Raw genomic sequence first — 9,661 nt, forward strand, 5'->3', positions numbered from 1 at the left:
CCGTGAGACTGGGTTGGCCCACCGCCAAGCGGCAACGCACGCCGCCGTGTGTAGGGGCCGTAACATTAGCCCGAGGTTAAACCGCAGAAATGACGAAACGAAAGACTTCATTTAATCCTGAATGGTCGAAGGGCATGGATTCCTCACAAAAAGCCGAAAAGACAACTTCCATGCTTTTTGCACGTTGTGTCGTTGTGATGTGGACGTAAGCAGCAAAGGAAAAGGTGCTGTCGACAGACATGCTGACACAGAGATAAGCACAAAAGCAACGATCAAAGCGCAGGTGCCTCTTCACTTTATCGTTTTTCCGTGAAGCTTCATCGCCTCAAGATGACAACATCTCCGCTGCAGAACTTTGTAAGTGTATCATGCCGTCAAGCATCACCAGTCATACAGGAGTGTAGACTGTGGAATAAAAGTTGATCACACAATCTACAACGAGTCATCAATAGCAAAAGGTATGACCTGTGGAAAAACAGAAGCCAAAGCTTTGTGCGGCGGCGGCGGGGGGTGTGTGTGTCTACAGAAGGTCCCGTTGGGATAGACACGTTCACCACTGGAAACTGAAACTGGCTCAAAAAGACGTGCTCGCTGCAAACTGTTTAGCCCATATTCTGCACAATGCAACAAGATATGCAGCAAGCAGCTTGGATATTGACATGTTGTGCTTAAGGTGTATAGCCATTTTTAAGCATCTCAGCTAGCAGAACGGCGCAGTTGAAGGAATTCTGCGAGTTTGTGGAAGTGGAGGAATGCAATCTGCTGCGGCACGTTGTCACGAGATGGGTTTGTCTCTGCTGTCGTCTATTGACAGAATCCTGCCGTGTTGGAGACCCCTGACCAGCTACTTTCAGAGTCTAGGTGAGGAGGAATGCTCCAAGATGTTGTGGAAATGCTTTGGAGAGGATGTCAACGAAGTATCTGGGATGTATTTCTCTTCCTCATTCTGAAAGTGTTTCCAGACTGCATTGAAGCACTTGAGGCCAAATCATTCAGCATAACCTCTGTGTTTAAGGTAATGACACATTGTTTGGCTTTGCTGGATTGAACAACAACTCAAGCAGCTAACCCCTGATCTGGCTAAGAAATGTGAGGCCGATTTGATTGTTTCTATGAAAGAAATACGTGAGTGAAAGGTATGACTTCTCTGAGAGCAGTGTCAAAGCTTGGCCTCACACATGCTGTGTCCTATACAGTGATGCAGTCCAGGCCTGCAGCCTGAAAGACATTGATATGGATGGACTCTATGAGGAATATGGCATGGTGGAAGCTATTCTCAGCTCTTCAGAAATGGAACAGCCTGTCCTCCTTCAAAAAACGACCATATAGGCCGATTGTTCATGCCCTTATTACGACCAGAGGCACGTTTAAAGTGTATGTTGTCCTTAAGAGACAACATGTTCCCGGCCCGTTCATTGCAAACGCTCCGGAGGGACGTTTATTCACAAATAACCCTCTCTGGAAAATCCTAAATTGTAGAATAGTTTGGCCATTAAAATGCTTTTTGATTGGATTTCTGGCGAGAAGTGTATATTGTACTCGTAGAATCTACGTCCAGTCGATCTGTAGGATCTATAGTTTGATAGATATTACGAAGATGATTTGAGGGGTCTCGCCAGGATAACGTGTATGCAGCTTCCATGTAAGTTAGCGTGGGTGAAAACAGTTTTTCCGGTCTCAAGTTTTTCATAATAAAACCGTGATATATTCCCCTCACTGTCAAATGATTACACAGTGATATCTGCATTTCTCATTACCATATTGATTGGTTTAAATTGTGTACAATGCTTTTGTGTTTACAACCTTCAATTCAGAGAAACAAAGACACTACAGTTTCCGAAGACACTACACCCCCCCCCCCCCCCCCCAGAACTACAACATGCTGGCTGTTTCTGAACATGTTATATGGCACGTCTCTTTATAAGACATTTTCGTATTTCCCACAATTAGAAGTTGCCAGTATTAAACTGTGTACACTCTGGAGGTTTAGGGATACGAAACACAGTGGTGTTATCAATTTAAAACATATAATTAATAAATGGGTGAATTAACAAATAAACGTATTCAACATACAAAATTCAATAACGTGCTTTAACCACTAGGCGGTGTGGGGTAAAAAAACCAGTGTGTGTAGTTTAATAAAACATATAATATCAAACATAATATGACTATTAACTTTATTGTGAAATATTAAAACAGAACGTAAAGGAAAAATACAGTTTCAGTCTCTCGATTTGAAGCTTATGCATTGTACATGAACCTATAGACCTGTAACAGTCAACTGCGTTGAGGAGTTGGAAAGGCCAAGTTCAGTAAATAATATCTTTTAAAAACTACAAAAAATCCCCTTTCTATCAGCTGTGCCACCCTTTATGGTGTAAATAATAATAATAATAATTCCTTACATTTATTATAGAGCTTTTTCCAGTGCTCAAAGTGCTTTAACAAAATACACATACACACATATTTTTTATACATGCAATGGTTCACTGTGGACAATACCCACAGGAGCAAGTCAGGTGAAGTGTCTTGCCCAAGGACACACCGGGCTTTACAGACGCGGGTTTCACCCCTTGATCATTGCACAGCGCACTGCGCACACCGTCCATCTTCACGCCTCGAGGTCATCGAGGCGCTTTTTCCAAGTATACATTTGGTATCATACATTGTTACTGTGGACAATATCCACAGGAGCAAATCCGGGTGTGAAGTGTCTTGCCCAAGGGACACAACGGCCTGACGCAAGTGGCGGCAGGAGCGGGTTTCGAACTGGAGTTCCCCAGCACTCCCCTTGGATCTGATGATCAGATGCACAGACCACTGCGCCACCCGTCCCCAGCCTATCTACCAATTGATCAAATATAAAAGTCAGCCGAATTAGTGTTGATACTGCAAGGAGACGTATTGTGTGAAAAGAAATGGAAGATGTTGTTTAATTGCTAATATATTTATGATCCACATCACGTATTCAGTTTTGGCGGCATCTCTTCCAGTTTGTCAAAAGGTCTTCTGATCAGGGCTCTAGAAATATATATATATATAGAAATATCTACGGCAGATATGTAATATTTAATGCAGCCGAACCGTGTATTACAATGCCGTTATGTGATGACTTTCAAAGAGAAAAGCAAGAACACCTCGGAATAAAGTATTATTTTTTCCGATTTTCATATCGCATAAACACCATATCCCAACATGCATTGCCGGCTCTAAAACAATCAATGTTTTCAAAACCGTCTGAAAAAAGACAAGGTGTCTCTCAGAATCTAAAGAGAAAACCTATGGGAAAAAACACAAAAGCATTTGTACACAATTTAAACCAATTAATGTCGTATACAAGGATAAACTGATGTTTTTTAGTTGATGAGTAGTGCAGATATCACTGTTAAATCATTTGGATCATTTGGTTTATTATGAAACGTAGAGACCGGAAATACGTGCTTCCAACCCAGTAACTTGACATGGAGGCTGCCGCATACCTCAAATCATCTTCGTAATATCCAGCGCCTATAGATAGAAGAGTTACGACAACGGAAGTCCAAAAACGGTTATCGTCACGTGGTTCATGTAGACGAGGATCGTTCCCCGGAAGTTCATGGCGGGGAATGTGAATGCATTGATACAGGAGATAGAACTACGATTTTTGGTAATTATTAGTGAATAAAGGTTTTTTGATTTGCAATATTTATACAACAAATCGATATGTGTATGTATTTACTCAATAGTTTTAAAAAATAAAATAGAATTTGCTAATATTAAGTGATATCTAGGATTAGTGTGAACAACTAGTTTACATGTTACTAACAGTGCCTTGTTAAAGAGCCTGTTGCTGTTTATTTATAGCTTTGAATTCTTTCAAACCAATATTATCTTCTTAAACTTGTATGGTAGTCAGGAGCATCACTTTCTAATGTTTATTGATACATTTAGAGGGAGGGGATCTAAAGTAATGCTTTAAAATGCAGATTAGATTCATTTCTACCATTTTCTTAAATTCATGGTAGTTTCAGTAATCCCTGGTAACTGAGGACACAAGTTATCTAAATGACTAATGTCATCTTTATGGCTTTCAGAAAGGACAGGAGACCGACAGGTGACTATCAAAGGACTAGCAGCAGCATGATGATGATGATGATGATGATGTTAAATGTGTTGTTTTAGGAACATCCATTGTAAATAAATGGAATTCAATAAACATTGAATAGCATATCATGCAGTTTGTCTGTGCCTTTTCCTCCGTGTTGTCCTGGCATATAGTCTCCCCCATGGTTTGCTGTGCTGCCAGGGGATGCTCCAATCGCTCAGAGAAAGGAGTATGAATGTAAAGTTTCCCCACTGACACAGAGAGGAGGAAAGAATGTCTGGCTCAAGTCAGCAGGAGCAATTTAACTATCACAAAAGACAACAACAGCAACACCATATGTGAGGTAATCATATTTTTCACAAAACGAAGACCACACCATTGGGAAGCTTAACGTCTGTTTAATAAAAATAAGGAACAGGGAGAGGCTTGCAAAGCTCTGGGAGGTGAGACTCAGGTGCAGGGTGAGGGTCTCAGTGCAGGTCTTCAGGCTCCATTGAATCCCCCTGGGGTTCTTGTGCTGAGAGAGGGAGACACAGACAGGAGAAAGGGTTAGATACATCTAGCATCCTATAGGATGGGAAATTGCTGACCTCTTTAAACTTACCTTGTGTTTTTCACTCTCACTTAAGTCCCTCTCCCTTTGCCATCAATCCAACATCAGCTGAGCTGCAACATAATACAGACAGGTAATAATCAACAGAATCACAAGGACAATATGGCTCTGCTAAAAACACTCACCCATAAGTTATGTTTTTGTTTACTGTTTAGAAGTCTCAAATATGCACTCTAAATCCATATCAATAGCGATGTATCACACAAATAGCTCTCTTCCTTATTATTGTGTAACGTTAACTATATTATACTAGCTTGAACTCCAAAATGGATATCCTCATTTCACCACCTCCACCCACTACGATCACACGCCCCAATGTTATATTTATCTAATATGTAACTCCCTCCACCCGGATGAAAGCACGTTAAGAAGCCCCTTTCCTCTAACTCCACAACGTTGGAGGAAATAACATTAGGAGAACGGATTCATAGGCTGTTCGTGGTTAACGTGTGTTGCTAACTTTATCCGGCATCCTAGCCTAATCCGTTATCTGTAAACGTTAAATATACTGATTGAAGGGATAATCCACTAACATCCTTTAATACACATGTTTAGTTAATTTGATTCAGATGTTCTGATAATATCCGCAATATAAATCTTTAAACGTCTTCTTACCTTTAAAAGTCCATCACGAACGGTCTATTATGCTGCAACCATAGACTGCTAGCCGCAGATCCTCTCAATAGTTCTCCGGAAGTTAGCGGCTAACTTCCGGCAGCTGTGCTGCCGGGGGATGCTCCAATCGCTCAGAGAAAGGAGTATGAATGTAAAGTTTCCCCACTGACACAGAGAGGAGGAAAGAACGTCTGGCTCAAGTCAGCAGGAGCAATTTAACTATCACAAAAGACAACAACAGCAACAACATATGTGAGGTAATCATATTTTTCACAAAACTAAGACCACACCATGGGGAAGCTTAATGTCTGTGTAATCAAAATAAGGAACAGGGAGAGGCTTGCAAAGCTCTGGGAGGTGAGACTCAGGTGCAGGGTGAGGGTCTCAGTGCAGGTCTTCAGGCTCCATTGAATCCCCCTGGGTTCTGTGCTGAGAGAGGGAGGACCACAGACAGGAGAAAGGGTTAGATACATCTAGCATCCTATAGGATGGGAAATTGCTGACCTATTTTAAACTTACCTTGTGTTTTCACTCTCACTTAAGTCCCTCTCCCTTTGTCATCAATCCAACATCAGCTGAGCTGCAACATAATACAGATAATAATCAACAGAATCACAAGGACAATATGGCTCTGCTAAAAACACTCACCCATAAGTTACGTTTTTGTTTACTCTTTGGAAGTCTCAAATATGCACTCTAAATCCATATCAATAGCGATGTATCACAAAAATAACTCTCTTCCTTATTATTGTGCAACGTTAACTATATTATACTAGCTTGAACTCCACGATGGATATCCAGTGTTTCCCACAAATCTGAAATATACTTGGGCGGGTGGTGGCAGCGGGCGGGGGGGGGGGTTCCCGAAAAAAAAAGTTTTAACAACATGTTTATTTATTGACTTTTCATTCCTGTATAATCATTTGCGCAAAGATGGCACTGTTTGTCAGAGCACTTCATCCTTCTGGGATTTCATGAAGAACAGCTCCAACGCCTGTGTGTATGGGAACACCTCTGGTGCTGGTCCATTAACTGCCAGTGTTTCCCACAGATCTGTTTCCCACATATCTGAAATATACTTGGGGGGGGTGAGGTGACGTGCGACAACATTAACCTTTCTGTTGGTCGCTTGTTAGCAGATCCTTCACGCGATGGCAGAGAGAACAGGTACAGGCAGGGCCCATAATGATAGCCCTATAGTTTAAATCTACTACCCACACATGAACATATGGAAATGGGTTACTTTACAAAAAAAAAAAAATGTATTTAGGAACCTATCCATGTGATTTTTAGTGGGGGTCGACCTCAAATCCTCTATGGGGGTCCAGGGGCATGCCCCCCCGGTAAGATTTTATTTTTAATTTTGGAGTTAAATGCATCAATCTGGTGCATTTTGAGGGGAAAATAAAGAGACTTGATCTATGGAAACACCTATATTAAACAGAACTGTATACATTTCAATAATCATAAAATCATGGCCATAACCAATAACATACCATTTCCAATATGAAAAAAACACTGAAACTTGTTTATTAATTTATTTGTGGTTCATTTATAGTTGTGAGTGTGTCTGTGCTCCTGAATCAGCCTCTCATGTCTCCCTCCTCTCCTCCAAAGACAAGTTTTCTCTCAACAAGTTTTAAAAGTGTATCTTACCTTTTTTCACCCAGTTAACTTTTAATTTATTTATTCATGCATATTTTACTAATCACATTACATTTCATTTAGCTGACGCTTTTATCCAAAGCGACTTATAATGACCGATTACAGGGACATCCTCCCTGGAGTAACTGAGGGCTCAGTGCCTTGCTCAAGGCCACACTAGTGGTGGTGTTCCTCGCGGGATTTGAACTCACAACCTTCCGATCTTCAGCCCACCTCGCTATCCATTAGACCAGGGGTCGGCAACAGGCGAACCGCGGTCCGGATCCGGACCCAGACGCCGACCTATACGGACCCGGAGCTATAATCAATACATTAATAGGGGATTTTTCGGCGCCTCCCGCTTTTTTAACGCTGATTTGGGTGACTTGTGTAATTCGTGGAGAACCCAAGAGTTTTCGTTTTGGGGGTAGGGGGGAGGCAGTCAGTCCGACAGACGGACAACTTCTCACTTCAAAAAAGAAGAAGAAATCTAGACCGCAAAAATAATTAAACAAGCGAGTACCTGTTTTTCCTGGCCAAGGACAGGTTCATGAACACAACACGAGCGTAACGTGTCTTCACGTGGTATATGTCTCGTCTGAAAGGAGTGCTGACAGAGAGCACCGGAACGCCGCTCCAGCCCTTAAAATATACCCATAAGGAGCCGTACACATGCCGCAGTGTTTGCGTGGCTGTGTCTTTAGTTGTAAGCACAGTGGCGATCTGTTGTTATTAGCATCTGGTTAGCAAGCTATGCTAACGAATTTAAAGAGCTTTTCTACAACCAGGTGGAAGAGAGCTCTCTCCTGAGAGGCTCAAATAACCTCAGCTCAGTGAGGTTAAGGCACACCTTGATATGATCATTATAGTTATTAATGATACTAAATGAAAAACAGGTATAAAATACTATATGACAGCAACAAAAAAGTTGTTAAAAATAACAAGAATAGAGTTTAAAAGGGGAGTGATTTGTAAAATATCCAAAAGGAAAATATGCTACAGTTCTGTTTCATATGGGTGTTGAGAGATGTATCCATAGATCTCTTAATGTTGCTCTCAAAGTGCACCACATTGATGCATTAACTTCAATATTTAAACATACACATATCCCACAGTATTTAAGTAATGTTAATTGACAATAAATAGTTGTTTTTGAATTGTACTTTCTTTATTTGATTGGCAGTCAGTTGTTGATTACATGCAGACGTTGATAAAGCTACAGGTCACTTCAATATATATCACACTAATTCATGAAGCAAGTTAGACATTTTGATGTTCCGGACCTTTGCATGGGGAGATTTTCTCTAACTGGACCTCGTTGAATTTTAGTTGAAGACCCCTGCATTAGACCAATCACTACCCTCTCAAATGGAAATATTTGTTTACATAAACGGTGACCACACCGTTTGAGACCCACTGAGAACTTAGACTAAGTTAACTATCTAAACACTCAGAGAGTCCTTTACCTCACCTGAGCTGAGGTTATCCCGAGCTTGAATGACACACAGAGACCAATCAAGGGCTTTGATTTATGATCTGTATGACAGTGGCCATGTCGGCAGGCCACATCATGTGGACAGCCAGTCACCCTGTGTGAGGCAGGCCACTTCAGAAGGAGGCGAGATCAGTGCAAGGGAGCGAGGGATCATTGTCCACAAGTCAATCGATCGCAGATGGCGTCGTGGTCACGGACGAATAAAAAAAAAATTATAAAAAAAAAAAATATTAAAAAATTATATAAAAAAAAAAACCTAAATGGGTCGCGAAATATACTTGGGCGGCCGTTAATATACCTGGGCGGCCCGCCCAAGTATAGTCTATGTGTGGGAAACCCTATTATCCTCATTTCACCACCTCCACCCACTACAATCACACGCCCCAATGTTATATTTATGTAATATGTAACTCCCTCCACCCCGGATAAAAGCACCTTAAGAAGCCCCTTTTCTCTAACTCCACAACGTTGGAGGAAATAACATTAAGAGAACGGATTAATAGGCTGTTCGTGGTTAACGTGTGTTGCTAACTTTATCTGGCATCCTAGCCTAATCTGTTATCTGTAAACTGTGGTGACACGTTATTGGACATAATTCACCTCTCTTATTGTGTTGCCACACGGACCCTTTAGTGGGAACACCTGTAGCGTTAGCACCCATTCCTGCTAGCTCGTCAAGCAGAGCAGTTGATGTGTTAACCTCTCTATGATTAATGGATAATAAAGATTGGAACTCTGTTCTGAATACACCGCCTCCGCCTCCCTTTTCCTGTCACTACACTGGTGACCCCGACGTTTCCGAGAAAGTTTCCGGAAAATTAACGAGCATGGCTGAACGCGATGTGTTCGTAAAGCTGCCGGAATTCTGGGAGCACGCCGCGCAGGCATGGTTCGCACATGTGGAGGCGCACTTCGCCTGCCGACAGGTCCGTGACGGGGACCTGAAATACTACCATGTGGTAGCAGCGCTGGGCAGCTCTACGTCGTCCAGGTTGGTGGGATTCATCGCAGCCCCCCCACATCATGGCAAATATGAGGCGATTAAGGCCCTCCTCCTTAAGACATTTAGCTTATCTGCTAAGGAGAGGGCCCGCCAGTTACTTGACATTCAAGGCCTAGAAGACAGCAAGCCATCTCAGCTAATGGAGAAAATGCTAAATCTGCTAGGGGGGGAAGATCCCCGGATTTTATTCACGGAAATTTTCCTGCG

The 9,661-nt window shown here is 42.0% G+C and overlaps 1 long non-coding RNA gene across 1 annotated transcript; it reads right to left on the reverse strand.

Moving 5' to 3' along the window:
- Positions 1-4,466: 4,466 nt before the first annotated feature.
- Positions 4,467-5,891, reverse strand: LOC139433156 (uncharacterized). Its single transcript, XR_011642729.1, has 2 exons — positions 5,832-5,891; positions 4,467-4,601 (listed from the first exon to the last, which is right to left on the reverse strand). It is a non-coding gene; the product is annotated as an uncharacterized lncRNA (long non-coding RNA).
- Positions 5,892-9,661: the final 3,770 nt, after the last annotated feature.

This window comes from Pseudochaenichthys georgianus, chromosome 24 (genome assembly GCF_902827115.2).
Source record: "Pseudochaenichthys georgianus chromosome 24, fPseGeo1.2, whole genome shotgun sequence".
Taxonomy (NCBI): domain Eukaryota; kingdom Metazoa; phylum Chordata; class Actinopteri; order Perciformes; family Channichthyidae; genus Pseudochaenichthys; species Pseudochaenichthys georgianus.